The sequence below is a fragment of the Bubalus bubalis genome, chromosome 24 (assembly GCF_019923935.1).
Source record: "Bubalus bubalis isolate 160015118507 breed Murrah chromosome 24, NDDB_SH_1, whole genome shotgun sequence".
NCBI lineage: Eukaryota > Metazoa > Chordata > Mammalia > Artiodactyla > Bovidae > Bubalus > Bubalus bubalis.
In genome coordinates, this window is record NC_059180.1 from 29,245,222 (window position 1) to 29,261,152 (window position 15,931).

The 15,931-nt window shown below is 45.9% G+C and overlaps 1 pseudogene; it reads left to right on the forward strand.

The window, feature by feature from the left end:
- The first annotated feature begins 2,927 nt into the window (after nucleotides 1-2,927).
- On the forward strand, nucleotides 2,928-4,214 carry LOC102395077 (annotated as a pseudogene).
- The last annotated feature ends 11,717 nt before the right edge of the window (nucleotides 4,215-15,931 follow it).

Genomic DNA, 15,931 nt, shown 5'->3' on the forward strand with positions numbered 1-15,931 from the left:
ATTTCAGAAAGCAGGTTTGGGGTTCTAATCTAGCCACTTTGTAGCATTGTGACTGCAATCCCCATCTGGAATATCTTGTGAGCCTCAGTTTCACAGATGAAAATTGGGACTAATGACAGTACCTGCCTCACATAGTTGTGAGAATTCAATGAGATACAATGTATACAGTAAATTTATGCACAACTGGGCTTCCCTGGTGGTCCAGTGGTTAAGAACCTGCCTGCCAACGCAGTGGACTCGGGTTCGATGCCTGGTCTGGGAAGATCCCACATGCCACAGGGCAACTAAGGCCCTGCACCACAACTTCTGAGCCCGTGCTTTAGAGCCTGTGAGCCAAACCTACTGAGCTAGAGCGCCTTAGAGCCCTTGCTCCACAACAAGAAAAGCCACCACAATGAGAAGTCTGAGCACCGTAACTAGAGAAAGCCCCCATGCAGCAATGAAGACCCAGCACAGCGAAAACTTTAAAAAATAATCGTAATAAATACATTTTTAAAATGTATGCATACCACCTGGCTCATAAGGAAGAACTGGATTAATTTCCAGTCAATTTCATCATTGTTATCATTGTCGTCATCGTCTCCTTGTTACTACTATTACTACAACTCAGCATGCCCCCATGGCTATCATTGTTAATATTATTGCTCACCACATCCTCCTCTGTTCCCACCAGCCCTAAGTGACTTTGCTGCGCATTCCTTCCCAGAACAGACAGTAACCTTAGAATTCTTGAAAGCGATTCTTCATTGTCCCATTGATGGTTCAGCGCCCGCAATGACTTAGCATCCCGGGCACCCTCTGCTTAGTCGACTCTTGAGGAAGTCTATGGCTGCCAGTACCCTTCCATCCAGGCTTCCTGGATATAGGTAAGAAAATATGGGCTAGACTGAGGCTCTCTCTCTCTGACTTGACATCATCCCCTTCCAGGTTCATTCTGGGTTCATTTCGGGTTAGACCAGACCGCGGAGAAGGTGTTCCCTCCTCTGGCTGTGAGATTGGCAGAATCCCAGTCAAATAGGCCTGTGGGCTTCTGGAATTGTTGATAACACCAAAAAGAATAATACTTCCAACAGGCTTTTGTTTTTCCCCAGAGGGAGCTAAAAGAGTCAGGCTCTTGAGTTTCAAATAAAAAAGTGCTTCATATGCCATCAGAGTGAGCCACCCTTGCTCTTCCTTACATGTTCGGAGGGTGGAAGGCAAAACACGGGTTTTCAGCAAAGAATTCCTTGAGGTTTCATGCTGAACAACTCCAGGCTGTTATGAAAGGACGGAAAAACAGAACATTCCCCCATACCCGACGTGTAACAGGAACAGAGAACGGAAGAGGAAAACCAAACCTCAGACTAGAAAATTTTTAAAAATGTAAAGTTGGCTTTTCTGATTGAGAAGGTTCTGAAGATCCAGCCATGAATGGTTTCTGCTGGGATTTGCATGTAAGTGAAAATTCACAAAGTCTGTGAAAGTGGAAATACAGATTAAGAAGTCAGAGGGAAAGGGGACAGCATTGTGTGTTGGGAGGGGCAGGGGGCAGAAATCACTGAGGAAGTAAGAGGGCTGCCCGCAAGAGGCAAAGAGTTTTCAGGAGCAAGGACCGTGGTCAGGGTAGGAGGACCATAAGGTGAGTGTCTTCTCCAGAGAGGGAAAAAAAATAGGCAAACTTTTTTTTTTCCTCTCCAGAACCATGTAGATATACAGCTGCTTGAATAAAATCTGCATTCCCATCTGACTCATTTCACTGGAACAATGAGGTCACATTCCAGAGCCTCCTGCACCCCACTGCTGATAAAGTGTGTAATTAGTGCTTTTTGCATTAAAAAAGGACCATGAATTCTACTGGGTTCTCTTGGAGGTCAGCCCTGGGATTTCTTTGGAAGGAACGATGCTAAAGCTGAAACTCCAGTACTTTGGCCACCTCATGTGAAGAGTTGACTCATTGGAAAAGATTCTGATGCTGGGAGGGATTGGGGGCAAGAGGAGAAGGGGATGACAGAGGATGAGATGGCTGGATGGCATCACTGACTGGATGGACCTGAGTCTGAGTGAACTCCGGGAGTTGGTGATGGACAGGGAGGCCTGGCGTGCTGTGATTCATGGGGTCGCGAAGAGTCAGACACAACTGAGCGACTGATCTGATCTAATCTGATGTCTTGGTCTAGCTTCTGACAGCAAAATCTAGCATTCAGTATTGTATTCTCACATCGGTCATTTCCAGGGGAGAAAAGAAGAGCGCAGGGATGAGAAGGGAACATTTTTCACAATTTATCAAGCTCCTTGATTAAAAAAACAAATGAAGTTACAACTCAGGAAAGTTACAAATAAGGAGGGAGACATGAATGACCCTACAGTGATGAACTGAAATCAGTAGTATCAGTATGAACTAAAGTTTAAAAAAATAGATACAAATATAAATATAGAAGTGTGTGTTCCTGGATTAGTATACATAATATATCACCAAACTCTGAACACTGAAAAGACCTAGAAGCAAAGAATCCCCAGTAGCAATGAGCACACTTACCACCCAGATCTTGGTTTCTAAACACCATTCTTCAATGAAAGGAACCAGGGGTCCTTAGAGAAGTGGTTGATTCCAAAGCTGGAGCAAGGAAAATACAAGATCAGCCTGGAACACCATTTATTGCCAGAAAATAGAGAATTGCTCAAAAAAAAAAAAAAAAAAAAAGGCTGGGGGCTTATTAAGGATATAGGAGCTCTCAGTGGTCAAAGCTGGAATGATCAGAGCAACAAAATAATAATAGTATTGGATTATAAGCCATAGAATAAAATAAATACCCATGAGTCCATACTGGTGGAAGGAAGGGAGTACCTTAAAGAAGAATTACAATGAATAAATGTAGAAGGAATGAGGGAGATAAAAACCACCACTAGAATACCACAGTAATAGTCAGGGGGTGGGATCACTGCCTGGAGATGGTGTGAGCGCTTTTGCCATGGCGGTCGGGAGGATCTCTGAGTGGAACCAGGATGCCGCTGTGTACGTGGGGGGCCCCGATGAGAAGGTTAGAGAACCACTGCTGTGGGAACTATTTCTCCAGGCAGGGCTAGTAGTGAACACGAATATGGCAAAGGATAGAGTCACTGTGGGTCAGAACCAAGGCTACGGCTTTGTGGAATTCTTGAGTGAGAAAAAGGCTGACTATGCCATTAAGATCATGAACATGATCAAACGCTACGAGAAGCCAACAAGGGTGAATAGGGCATCAGCTCACAACAAAAAGCTGGATGTGGGAGCCAACATTTTCATTGGGAACCTGGACCCAAAGATTGATAAGTTGCTTTATGATACCTGTAGCACCTTTGGGGTCATCTTACAAACCCCCAGGATTATGTGGGACCCTGACACAGGCAACTCCAAAGGTTATGCCTTTATTAATTTTGTCTCATGTGATGTGTTGGATGCAGCAATTAAGGCCATGAATAGGCAGTACCTCTGTAACCACCTAATCACTGTGTCCCACGCACTCAAGAAGGACTCCAAGGGCGAGCGTCATGGCTCAGGCACTGAACAACTTCTGGCAGCACAGAACCCACTCTCCCAGGCTGACCACCCTCGTCAGCTGTTTGCAGATGCAACCCCTCCTCTGTCTGCTCCCAATCCTGTGATATTATCATTGAGGTCTGGGCTTCCTCCATCAGGCATGCTTCCTCCTGGCTCCTTCCCAGTACTGCCTCCTGGATCCCTTCCACCTGAGATACCCCCAGCCATGCCACCACCACCTACGCCTTCTGGGGCTGGAGGACATGGCCCCCAGTCAGCAGGAACCACAGGAGCTGGATATCCTGGACACAGACACTCACATCCTCACCCATTCCTACCGGGTGGGATGCCCCATCCAGAGATGTCTTAGAGGCAGCTGGCCCACCATGGTCCTCATGGCTTAGGGAACCCCCACGCTGGGCCCCCTGACTCTGGGGGGCAGCCACCACCCTGACCACCACCTGGAATCCCTCATCCTGGACCTGCTCCAGTGGGCAAGGACCCCCCCGCCCCAAGGGCCTCTGTTTGGTTCTCCCATGGGTCACTCAGGTCCTATGCCTCTGCATGGTATGCGTGGACCTCCTCCACTGATGCATACATTGGCCCTCCATGACCTCCACCCTATAGCCACCAGCGGGGAACCTTCCCTCCACCCAGACCCACTCCCCAGCCTCCAGTTCCCCCTCGAGGCCCACTACAAGGCCCTCTCCCTCAGTGATTTCTCATTGTCTTTCCTCCTGTTGTAGCCTCCCAATATCTATTCACTTTCTTGGACCAATCAGAGTGGCTATAGCTTCAAGGGGCAAAGGCACTAATCCCTCTCAGGCTTTGCTTTTGTAAGTGTAATTTTTTTCACAGGAGGTTTTGTTTCATTTTTTTTTCTTTTCCCCTATGTTGGCCCTAAGTGTTTTGCAAATACCCAGAGAAAATTAAACTAAACTCCTTGTTTAAAAAAAAAAAAAAAGAATACCACAGTAATAATTTCCTCAGGTAAAGTCCACAGACGGATACTAAAATTTAACCAGGCAAAAGTGTGAGGAGAAACAGGATGATTCAAAGTATTTCCCTCCAAATATTTACTAATTACAAAGGATGAGAAGGAGATAAACACGCCAAAAATGGAGAAGAACCCCAAGCAGAGGGGACACCATGTACAAAACCCTGAGCCGGCAGAGAGCTTGGGTGTTTGAGGAGATGGGGCACCGGCCACCAGGACTTGGAAGAGAATCCCAAGTTGATTTGGAAGAGAACCCTAAATCCACGGCATCCTCCATCACTGCAACTACCACTGCGTTTCACATTGGTCCTCCCAACACCCCTACTCAATGGTGGTGAATAAAACCATCAGCACCTCTACCACAAGGCCAACCCCCCTCCCCCAGCAAAATGTGACAACAGAGTATAATCATGTGCTGTGCATGTCTTCCCCGCTTCCCAAATTCATACACTGAAACCTAACCCTCAATGGGATGCTGTTAGGGAGTGGGCCTTTGGGAGGTGAGTAGGTTATGAGGGTGGAGCCCCCGTGGAGGAGATTAGTGCCCTGATAACAGAGACCCTGTTATGCTCCCCCACCCCTTTTACCACGTGAGGGCACAGTGAGAAGTCCATGTCTGTGAATCTGGAAGTGGGCTGTCACCAGACACTGAATCAGCCAGCACCTTGATCTTGGACTTCCAGACTTCTGAACTGTGAGCAGTAAATGTTTGGGAGCCTCCCAGTTTATGGTATTTTTGTTATAGTGGCCAGAACAGACGAAGACAGTATAGTAAGGTTGTGTGAGGGCATGGGGCATATTTCACATCAGTGGTGAAATCAATCTCTCTGCTGCTCTTTTCCTTCACAAAATCTGATCTGAGAGGAAGAGGCCAGATTGGAAGGTCTGTTCCTTAGCAGAGCGTGTCTGTGAGAGAAGAGACACGTGAGACAACATCCAGAGCAGAGCTGGAGATTAGGAAGCTAAGAAGAAGCTGTTCTTTTAAAGAAAAAAAAAAAAAAAAAAAGTGAAGGGACTTCCCTGTTGGTCTAGTGGTTAAGACTCTGCGCTTCCAATGCAGGGGACATGGGTTATTTCCCTGGTCAGGAAACTAAGATCCCACATGCCACACAGCACAGCCGGGAAAAAACAAAAAAATAGAGAAGAATATTGGGGGTGGGATGGGAGGAAAAAGAGGGGAAGAGAAGGATGTTCAGGGGACTTGGATGGAGGACACCGGGTACACAATTTATCAGTTGTTTGTATTGAAAACTGCTTCCACGTCCCAAGACCCTTGTAAAGTCTACCACACACTCAGATCTGTGTCTGGATACCTATCTGTGTGTCCATCATGTGTGTAGCTGTATGTGTGTCTAGATGAATCTGTGTGCGTGTATGTGTCTGTGAATGCTCTGTGTATCTCTGTGTGTCTGTGAACGTTACTATCTGAGTCTATGTGTATCTCTATAACTGTGCTTAGGCGTGTCTGTTTCTATATGCCTCAGATTGTGTTTGTGTGTGCCTTTGTGTATATGTGAATGCTGGAAATCACAGCAAGGGGCTGAGTGCCTGCAGAGTGAAGACAAAGGATTTGCCACAAGACCCAGAGGGAGAACGAAAAGCCTGCTGTGACAGGAGGCAGTTGAGGCCCAGGTGACAGTGTCAGGCCCTGAGAATCCGATGACATCTTTGCGAGGACACTGGAATTGCTCTGGGATTTGGAATGTGGGTGGGGGTGGCAAGTCAGGTCAGTACTGTCTAGAGAGTTCAGATGGCAGGACAACCTACCTTCAAATCGACACCTGGCGTGTCGGGTGTTATTTCCATTTTGCAGCTGAGAAAACCAAGTCTCACCACTATTACTTTCATGGCACCAAAGAACCTCTGGAGGCCTCTGGGTGGTTCACCCAGGGCTGGAAACCCTGGAATCACCGAGGGAGGAGAGCACTCCACTGTCAGTCCTTCTGCAGAAGAAGTCTCTAGCTGGTAGTCCTTTAACACCTGGGCAACACCTACTAATATTTTTGTAAAGAACATTTTTTCCTTTACTAATCAGTCAATGGGTACCCAGAACCTCACAGCCTCATCAGGCACACTGACTGAGAACACACTCTCAAAGCTCTACATAACTAACTTCTCCAGAAACATGATGTCACAACATTAGAACACCACCCTAATCCTAGCACCATTTTTGAGTTAATTTGTCTATCTTATCAACATAAATATGATGGCAGGGGAACTGTCAATTTCCTGTTTGGTAGACATCTTAATCTTTGTTACCTATTTTGGAAGTGAAATAGGAAGTGTCCAACTTATTAGAAATTAACATTGAAGCCCTTTTGAGGTTTTAAAAAATTTGAGAACATTGTGATGTTGGAGGTACATCCAGGAGAGATGCTTCGTTTGTCTCCTTGCTTTTAAGTTTTTAAAAAATATTTATTATTTGGCTGTGCCAGGTCGCAGTTGTGGCATGTGGGATCTTCAGTTGCTCGTGGCATGCACACTCTTAGTTGGGGCATGTGGGATCTAGCTCTTGACCAGGGAGTGGGCCCAGGTCCCCTGCATTGGGAATGTAGAGTCTTAGCCACTGGACCATCAGAGAAGTCCCCACTTTTAGTTTTTATTTTGCAAAAATCCAAACCTATAGCACAGTTGCAAGAACAGTAAAATAGACTCTCCTAGACTCTTCACCTACATTTATCACCGTTTACATTTGTGTCATTTATGCTTTCTCTCTCTGTGTATGTGTGTGTTGGTTGCTCAGTCGTGTCCAACTCTTTGTGACCCCATGGACTGTGGCCCACCAGGCTCTTCCGTCCATGGAATTCTCCAGGCAAGTATACTGGAGTGGGTAGCCATTCCCTTCTCCAGGGGAACTTCCTGACCCAGGGATTGAACTTGGATCTCCTGCATGGCAGGCAGATTCTTTACCATCTGAGCCACCAGGGAAGCCCATATGTATGTGTATATATGCACACACACATATATATACATAGATATATATACATACAAACATGCACATACACACACCTTTTAAAAAAACATTTGAGAATAAATTGCCAATGTTATGACCTTTTGTGTGTGTGTGTGTGATCTTTTATTCATAAATATTTAATATATCTCCTAAGAATAAGAACATTCCGTTACCTAGTAAGTATCTAAAATATAGTCCATAGTCAAAGTTAGTGAATTGTCCTAGTAAAGTTATTTCTATAATTTTTGATGTTCAGGTCCTGGATCCATCCCAGAATTATATACCTTTATCTGTTATTTCTCTTAACTCCCATTTAATCTGAGACAGTTCCTTAATCTTTCATGACTTTGACCAAACTCTGCCCCTACTTATTTTTTATTACATCTCTGTGTGTGGGACCTTAGCTTCACAACCAGGGATCTAACCCACATACCCTACAGTGAAGCACAGAGTCCTAACCACTAGACCGACAGGGAGTTCCCCAAACTCCCGTTTCAACAAAAGAGAAAACGCAGGGCCTTGACTAGCAACAATGTCCACCTACGATGTAATCAATATTTGTTTTCTGAGTATTTTTCTTTCCGGTTATCTTCTATTTACGGCCAGTGACACTGGTTTCTTACTTGTATAGTAATACATGGTTTCTCTAAATGGTTTTTTTTTTTTTTAATTAAAGTGAACTAATGTAAAAGGAAAGATTAAAGAAATAATAGAATAGGTGTGTAGATCGAGTCTGGGCTTCCTCAACCTCAGCACTTGTTGGCATTTGGAGCTGGAAAACTCTATATTGTGGAATGGTGAGCAGCACCCCTGGTCTCTACCCACTGGCTGCCAGAAACAAATCCCACCCTCCCTCTGGCTGTGACAACCGCACATACCTCCAGACATTGCCAAAGGCCCCCTGGAAGGCAAACTCACCGGTGAAGAGCCACTCCTCCAGCCCAGATCACAAGAACAGAGTGTGAGAGGCATAAGTTTGGGAACCCTGGAGTATAGTGCTTGCCTCTATCGCATTCAGCTCAGATGATGTTTACTAAGTGCTGGCCTTGACCTAGGTGCTGGGGGCACAGAGATGACACAGTCCAGCTCTCCAGCAGCTGCTGTGAAGTCAGAAGTAGGCAGAAGAGGTCCAAGAGGCAGAAAAAGTAAACCCGAGAAGAGGGAGCTGGGAAAAACTATACCATCACTAGAATTAAGTCTCCTTAGGCCTCGTGACTCTCCCAACAGTTCTTCTGCCCCAGTAATTCTTTTTAAGACAATCAGATCATTTCAGCCCCCTGATTAAAAGGTTCCAGTAACTTCCCATCACATATAGAGTAATATCCAAACTCCTTAAAGGACCTAAGAGGCTCTATGTGATCTAACTCCTGGCTTCCTATTCGCCCTTCATTTGCCTTGCTTCCCAGGGTTCTCCTGCTCCAGTCTCTCCAGACTTATCTCTCTCCCAAGAACGCACCATGCTCATTTCCAAATAAGACTCTTTGCTTTGCTCTGTCCTCAGATCTTTGCAGTGTTGGCCCCTAGTCATCAGCTTTCTGTTCATATGTCCCTTGCCCCAACCAGGAGCCCTCCCTCTCACTGTCCTGTTTGATTTCTTTTGTAGCACGTCCTGCGTCATACATTGGTGGTTGGCTGACCTGACTTGCACTGGCAGCATCCTTCTCCTTAGTGACCATCCAGGTGGAGCTGGCCATCTCACCCAGATCTGGGCAATGAGAGATGCAGGTGCTGCCCCTCTCCCATCTTCCTGCTGAATCACGGGGGTGATGACTGGAGCTGTTCAGCCATTCTGTGACCATGAAGGAAAGACCAGGCAAATATTGAATGCTTGAGCCAAATAACCAGTACCAACAATCTCTTACTATCTTTTCCCTATCTATCTTTTCCCTTACTATCTTTTCTCAGGGAGAAAAATAAATCCCTAGGGTTTACACCACTGTATTGGGTTATCTGGTACAAGTGTTAGACACTCAGTCGTGTACAACTCTTTGTGACTCCATGGACTGTAGCCCACCAGGCTCCTCTGTCCATGGAATTCTCCAGGCAAGAATGCTGGAGTGGGTAACACACTCCCTTCTCTAGGGGATAGTCCTCACCCAGGGATAGAACCTGATCTCCCACATTGCAGGCAGATTCTTTACTGTCTGAGCCACCAGGGAACCCACTGGGTTATCTGGTACTTGAAGTCAAAAGCATCCTAGCTGAAACAATCGTCTGAAACGATTGTGTTGACTTTGCTGTTTTCTTTTTGTTCACATTTTCCCCCTAGACTCTAAGTACCATGAGACAGAAGTTCATGTCTCTTCCTATTCACTACTACATCTTCAGCCCCTAGGCACAGTGCCTGACTTGTGATATATTTTAAAAACTATTAAGCTACTTGTTCCTTCACATATAAAATAGGGACAGTCATAATACCTTGAAAGACTGTAAGGATTAACTGGGTCCGAACGCGTATAATGTTCAGAGCAGGGCCTGGCATGTAATCATCGCTCAAAAGATTCCAATTATTTGTTGACTTAATGAACTAATTAATGTACGGAAGAAAGGATTCCTTCTCGATATGCTTTTGCAGCACTGTCCTTTGGCTTCCTCCTCTTCAAATGAAAGCTGTGTTTAGTTGGTGCTGACAAGTCAGGTTATTGATTAAGAAACATGACCGCGGCGGTTGGAAGAAATTCACACCATTTACTGTGAGCAACTGGATTAGCACCTTTAGGGGGTGGTGTGGGAGAGAGACATTGGCACACAAAACGGTAGAGTGCATAAAGCCTGGCATATTCCACAGTTCAGGCCAGGAAATGCTGGAAATGAAATCTAAGATGAGAGTTTGCTGTTGTACACCGTGGGAAGAACAGAGCTGGGCTTTGCCACCAGCTCAACCAAAGCCACTCAGAGGTCAGTTGGAGGTTCTGCGCACAGAGATTCAACATAACCAAAGGGGTTCATTCATTCATTCACTCGGGCAACAAAATGCTTCTTAAGCACCTACTCTGTGCCCTGTAGTGAGGGATCTGGCAAGGAAACAATGAGACCTGCCTTGCCTGCAGTGATGACAACAGGGTGTTTCCAAAAGACCCCACAATGTTTCTTCCCTAATTACCTTGTACCCATGTAGTGGCCAGTCCAAATTTCGGGTCCCCTGAATGCAGTGCATGACCAGTATAACCACTACCTAGCATTTTTCAGTGCTAAGCACTATGCTGAGACCACTTTACTAAGCACAGCAAAACTCATTTGCTAGAAACCTACTGAACACCCACTTTCTTCTTCCCTAGTAATTAAAAAACCCCTCATTTTTATTCAGAGTAACAACAAAGAGCACATATCCTCAAATAAAATTGGCACCCAACTTTTGCTATTAGCACCCAAACACACATCCTAATGAATACGAGGCATTCTTTTATTTACTTCTCACAAGTCAGTGAAGTAGGAGTTAATATTATCCCTTTTATACAGTGGAGCAAAGTGAGGTTCAGAGAGTTTAAGTGATTTCCCGAAGGTTATACAGTTTTCAGCTGATGGGGGTAGAATGTCAACCTGGTCAATTTGATTCTAGAACCTATGCACTCTGTACTTTTAAAATCTATTTCCATGTGTACAGATAGCATTGCTCAGTCGTGTCCAACTCTGTGACCCCATAGACTATAGCCTACCAGGCTCCTCCGTCCATGGGATTTTCCAGGCAAGAGTACTGGAGTGGGTTGCCATTTCCTTCTCTAGAGGATCTTCCCGACCCAGAGATCGAACCCGGGTCTCCTGCATTGTAGGCAGACGCTTTACCGTCTGAGCCACCAGGGAAGCCTAGCATGTATATACATCTCCCATTTAACCCTCCCAATACCCTTGGTAGGTAGAGTAACAGGTGAAAGTCTCTTAGTTGTGTCTGACTCTTTGCAACCCCATGGACTATACAGTCCATGGACTTCTCCAGGCCAGAATACTGGAGTAGGTAGCCTTTCCCTTCTCCAGGGGATCTTCCCAACTCAGGGATCAAACCCAGGTCTCCCGCATTGAAGGCAGATTCTTTACCAGCTGAGCCACAAGGGAAGCCCAGAGTAACAGGTAAGATTTTCAAATATCTGCTGACTTATATCTCCTATCAGTCAACTGGCTTCCTTCCTTGAGCCACTCGCCTCTCTACTCCTAAGGGTCACCCTCTTCCAATCCAGTGGAGTGCAGAGTGTAGAAGAGGGACAGAGGCCAGAAGCCATCAGCTGTGCTGGAATGTCCATCTAGGCAGGACCCATAGGAGAGGATTGTTAGATAGGGTGCAGAAAAAGCCCAGAGCAGAAGAGTTTTGCTTCGTTTCTCATATAGAGAGAGAAGAAGCAACATTTCCCATATGACTTTGAGAAGAGATGACATTAAAACAAAATCAGTACACCCTATTGGTTAGGTAGAGGGAAGGTTTGAATTTTGTATCCAGAAAGTTCCACATGTCCTGTGGGGGGATTCAGAAAATAGCTGACAGTTCTCTTGGGTGAGATTGATAGGAGTTGCCATGGGAGAGATGAAGTGACTCTAAGACTGAGAGTTACCAGGTGACCAGAGAAGACCAGGGGCACACGGGTGTGGCAACCAGACCCCAGATGGAAATTCAGCACCAGAAAGGGCTGAGGTAGGGCTGGACACGCACCTTGAGTGCACTGAGCTGACCGCCAAATGTCCCAATCCCGGCCTGCTGGGAGAGTGACCAGCAAAATGGGAATAAAAGATGCTACCTCCCAGGATTATGAGCATAAATGGAGGGTCAGAGCCAGGAAGGAGCATAACAAAGGTCACACACGAAACATGGGCTCTCAAAACTCAGCCGCCTTTCCCCCTTCCGTCTTGTCATGGATGCTGCCATGAAGGATGCTTGGAGCCACTGGGACCTCGATGGCATCTCCGTGACAGGAAAGGAACAGACAGACTTCATTTGAATGAACTTGGACCGGACTTCCTGCTGGTGTCACCGATCAGTATGGATTGAGAATTAGTAGATTGATTAACACAATAAATGAATGAGTGAATGAATAGCGAAAGTCTTTGCTGGAAACTATGGGAATCCCAGACCACCTGACCTGCCACTTGAGAAACCTGTATGCAGGTCAGGAAACAACAGTTAGAACTGGACATGGAACAACAGACTGGTTCCAAATAGGAAAAGGAGTACGTCAAGGCTGTATATTGTCACCCTGCTTATTTAACTTATATGCAGAGTACATCATGAGAAACACTGGGCTGGAGGAAGCACAAGCTGGATTCAAGATTGCTGGGAGAAATATCAGTAACCTCAGATATGCAGATGATACTACCGATATGGCAGAAATGAAGAAGAACTAAAGAGCCTCTTGATGAAAGTGAAAGAGGAGAGTGAAAAAGTTGGCTTAAAGCTCAACATTCAGAAAACTAAGATCATGGCATCTGGTCCCATCACTTCATGGCAAATAGATGGGGAAACAGTGGAAACAGTGGCTGATTTTATTTTTCTGGGCTCCAAAATCACTGCAGATGGTGATTGCAGCCATGAAATTAAAAGACACTTACTCCTTGGAAGGAAAGTTATGACCAACCTAGATCGCATATTAAAAAACAGAGACATTACTTTGTCAACAAAGGTCCATCTAGTCAAGGCTACGGTTTTTCCAGCGGTCATGTATGGATGTGAGAGTTGAACTGTGAAGAAAGCGGAGTGCCGAAGAATTGATGCTTTTGAACTGTGGTGTTGGAGAAGACTCTTGAGAGTCCCTTGGACTGCAAGGACATCCAGTCAGTCCATCCTAAAAGAGATGAGTCCTGGGTGTTCATTGGAAGGACTGATGTTGAAGCTGAAACTCCAATACTTTGGCCACCTCATGCAAAGAGCTGACTCATTTGAAAAGACCCTGATGCTGGGAAAGATTGAGGGCAGGAGGAGAAGGGGACAACAGAAGATGAGATGGTTGGATGGCATCACCGACCCAATGGATATGAGTTTGGGTGGACTCCGGGAGTTGGTGATGGACAAGGAGGCCTGGCGTGCTGCAGTTTATGGGGTCGCAAAGAGTCGGACACGACTGAGCGACTGAACTGAGCTGATGGGAGTCATGGAAACCTTTAAGATGTTATCTTTAGAGATTTCCCTGATGGTCCAGTGACTAAGCATCACCTGCCAATGCAGGAGACACGAGTTCAAAACCTAGTTCAATCCCTAGGCGGGGAGCAAAGATCCCACATGCTGCAGGGCAACTAAGCCCCTGCCATGCAATTACTGAAGTCTGCTTACTCTAGAGTCCATGCTCCACAACTAGAGAAAGCCCCCATGCCATAATGAAGAAAGAGTACAGCCAAAAAAAGAAAAGATAGTGTCTTTAGAGACAGTCATATGCATTGAAAACATATTATAGGAGAGAAGAAACAGTCAAATGTAGGTTTCTTTTTCCAGCACAGAGCTGCCGGGGCTTAAAGAAAGGAGGTCAGGCATTGCTGGAGCAGATAGGAAAGGTCTTCCATGGACATTACCACTAACTGATGTCATATGAGGCTCTGGCATGCTTTTGGCAGGATCACCTAAATAGCAGAGGGAGTCACTTTTCGGGCTCAGTTCAGATGTTACCTACTCCAGGAAGACCTCCCTGATACCCCCAGCTTGTTAGGCACCTCCTCTGTGCTCCTGTCTATCACTGCACTATTATACTAAGCTGTGGTTCTCTCACTTGAAGGTGAGTTCTCAGAGATAAGGTTCTGTCTCCCTTCATCTCTCTGTGTCCTTAAAACCTAGAGTTTGGCCCCAGGCGGGTACTCAGGAAATAACAAGAACCACTTAGTGAGTGCTTTCCAAGTACAAAGCACTAACGTGCTTTAGAGGCCAATGTCCTTGACTTGCAATAACCCCAGGAGCCAGGGTGGCCTTCTCTTGCTTGATAGGTAAGAAAGTGGAGGCTCAGAGGAGCTAAGAAGCTTTCTGTCTCTTCCTCATTCTGCATCCTTCTTTGCCAGAGTGCCTGGCCTAAATTCTTGAGGTCTGGGGAACAGAATGGAAGCTCAGAGTGACAGGGCAGTCTGGCTCGGTGGGTGGCTGGCTGGGTGGGTAGGAAGATGGAACAATGAATGGAAGATGGAACAATAAAGAGGGAGCACATGTTAGCAATTGGCATCTGTGCCGGCCAGACACCAGGCGTCCTCCCAGACCACCCGGGAGAGCTGCCTGGCGGCCTCCACGAGGAGTGTGAGCCACGTGCCCCACAGGCGCCATCTGCTCACTGATATGGAACAAATGGGTGCAAGGGAGTGTGTGCTGTTAGATACGTGGTGCTTCTGGCAGAAAGAATTCGGGGGAGAAAACAACTTCGAAATCACAAACATGGAAGTGTGTGGAGGTGAGCTGATGTGGAAGGCGGACAGTGATGCAGAAATATCAGCACCAAGAGCCAAGAGGGAAGAGAAGTCCAGCACCCTGTTACACAGCCAATTTTTAAAATAAAGTAAAAATAAAGTAAGGTAAATTAAAATAAAGTAACATAAAATAAAATAAAAGTAAATTAAAATACAAATAAGGTAAGGTAAGATAAAAGTAAGGCATCCTAGGTGGTACCGTGGTAAAGAATCTGCCTGCCATTGCAGGAGATGCAAGAGACTGGGGTTAGATCTCTGGGTTTGGAAGATCCCCTGGAGCAGGAAATGGAAACCCACTCCAGTATTCTTGCCTGGGCAATTCTATGGATCAGGAGCCTTGTGGGCTACAGTCCATGGAATTGTAGAGAGTCAGACTCGACTGAGCACGCGCGCACACACACACATACAAAATAAACTAAAATTAAATGAAAATAAATTAAAAGTAAGGTAAAGAAAAATAAAGGAAGGTAAAATAAAATAAAACAAAACAGAGCCACAGTTTTGCTTTTCGAGGGAGCCCCAGACAGACTCCAGAAGTCCCCAGGGGACCTGTGCCTTTGTGGGCCTTTCCTGGTCACACTGCGGGCTACCCGTAAATCTGACTTTCTTCATGGCCAGGAGGCCTCAAGAGCCTGGAGGCTCACCGGAGCAAACAACTTCACAAAAACAATCTGTCCCATAAACAAAGTTGGTGGAAAGCGGCCAGCCTCACACAATGGAGCTAATCTTCTGGGCACACATTTCCCGGACAGGGTATTAGCTGAGACACCACTTCCTCCTAGGTGGAGGTAACGCCACTTGGCCTGGGGATCCAAGAACAATACTGCTCTGTAGATTCCCCCCTTGTCAGAGGCAGAACAGGCAGGAATTCAGAAACAAGGAGCTGCTCGTCCCCCTTCCTTTATTTTCTTAAAGAAGCACTGCAGGTTTAAAGGCAGGTCACAGACTGAGAAGAGCATGGAACTATGGACCACACAACACTGGGCTCTGGTTCAGCTTCACTACTGACTAGCTCTGGGCTTTAGGGCAAGTGACTTAATCTCCCAGAACTATATTTTCTCCACTGCTCAAGTGGGATTATGTAAAATGTCCAGCTTCTCTCAACTCAGGAAGGTATAAAATGAAA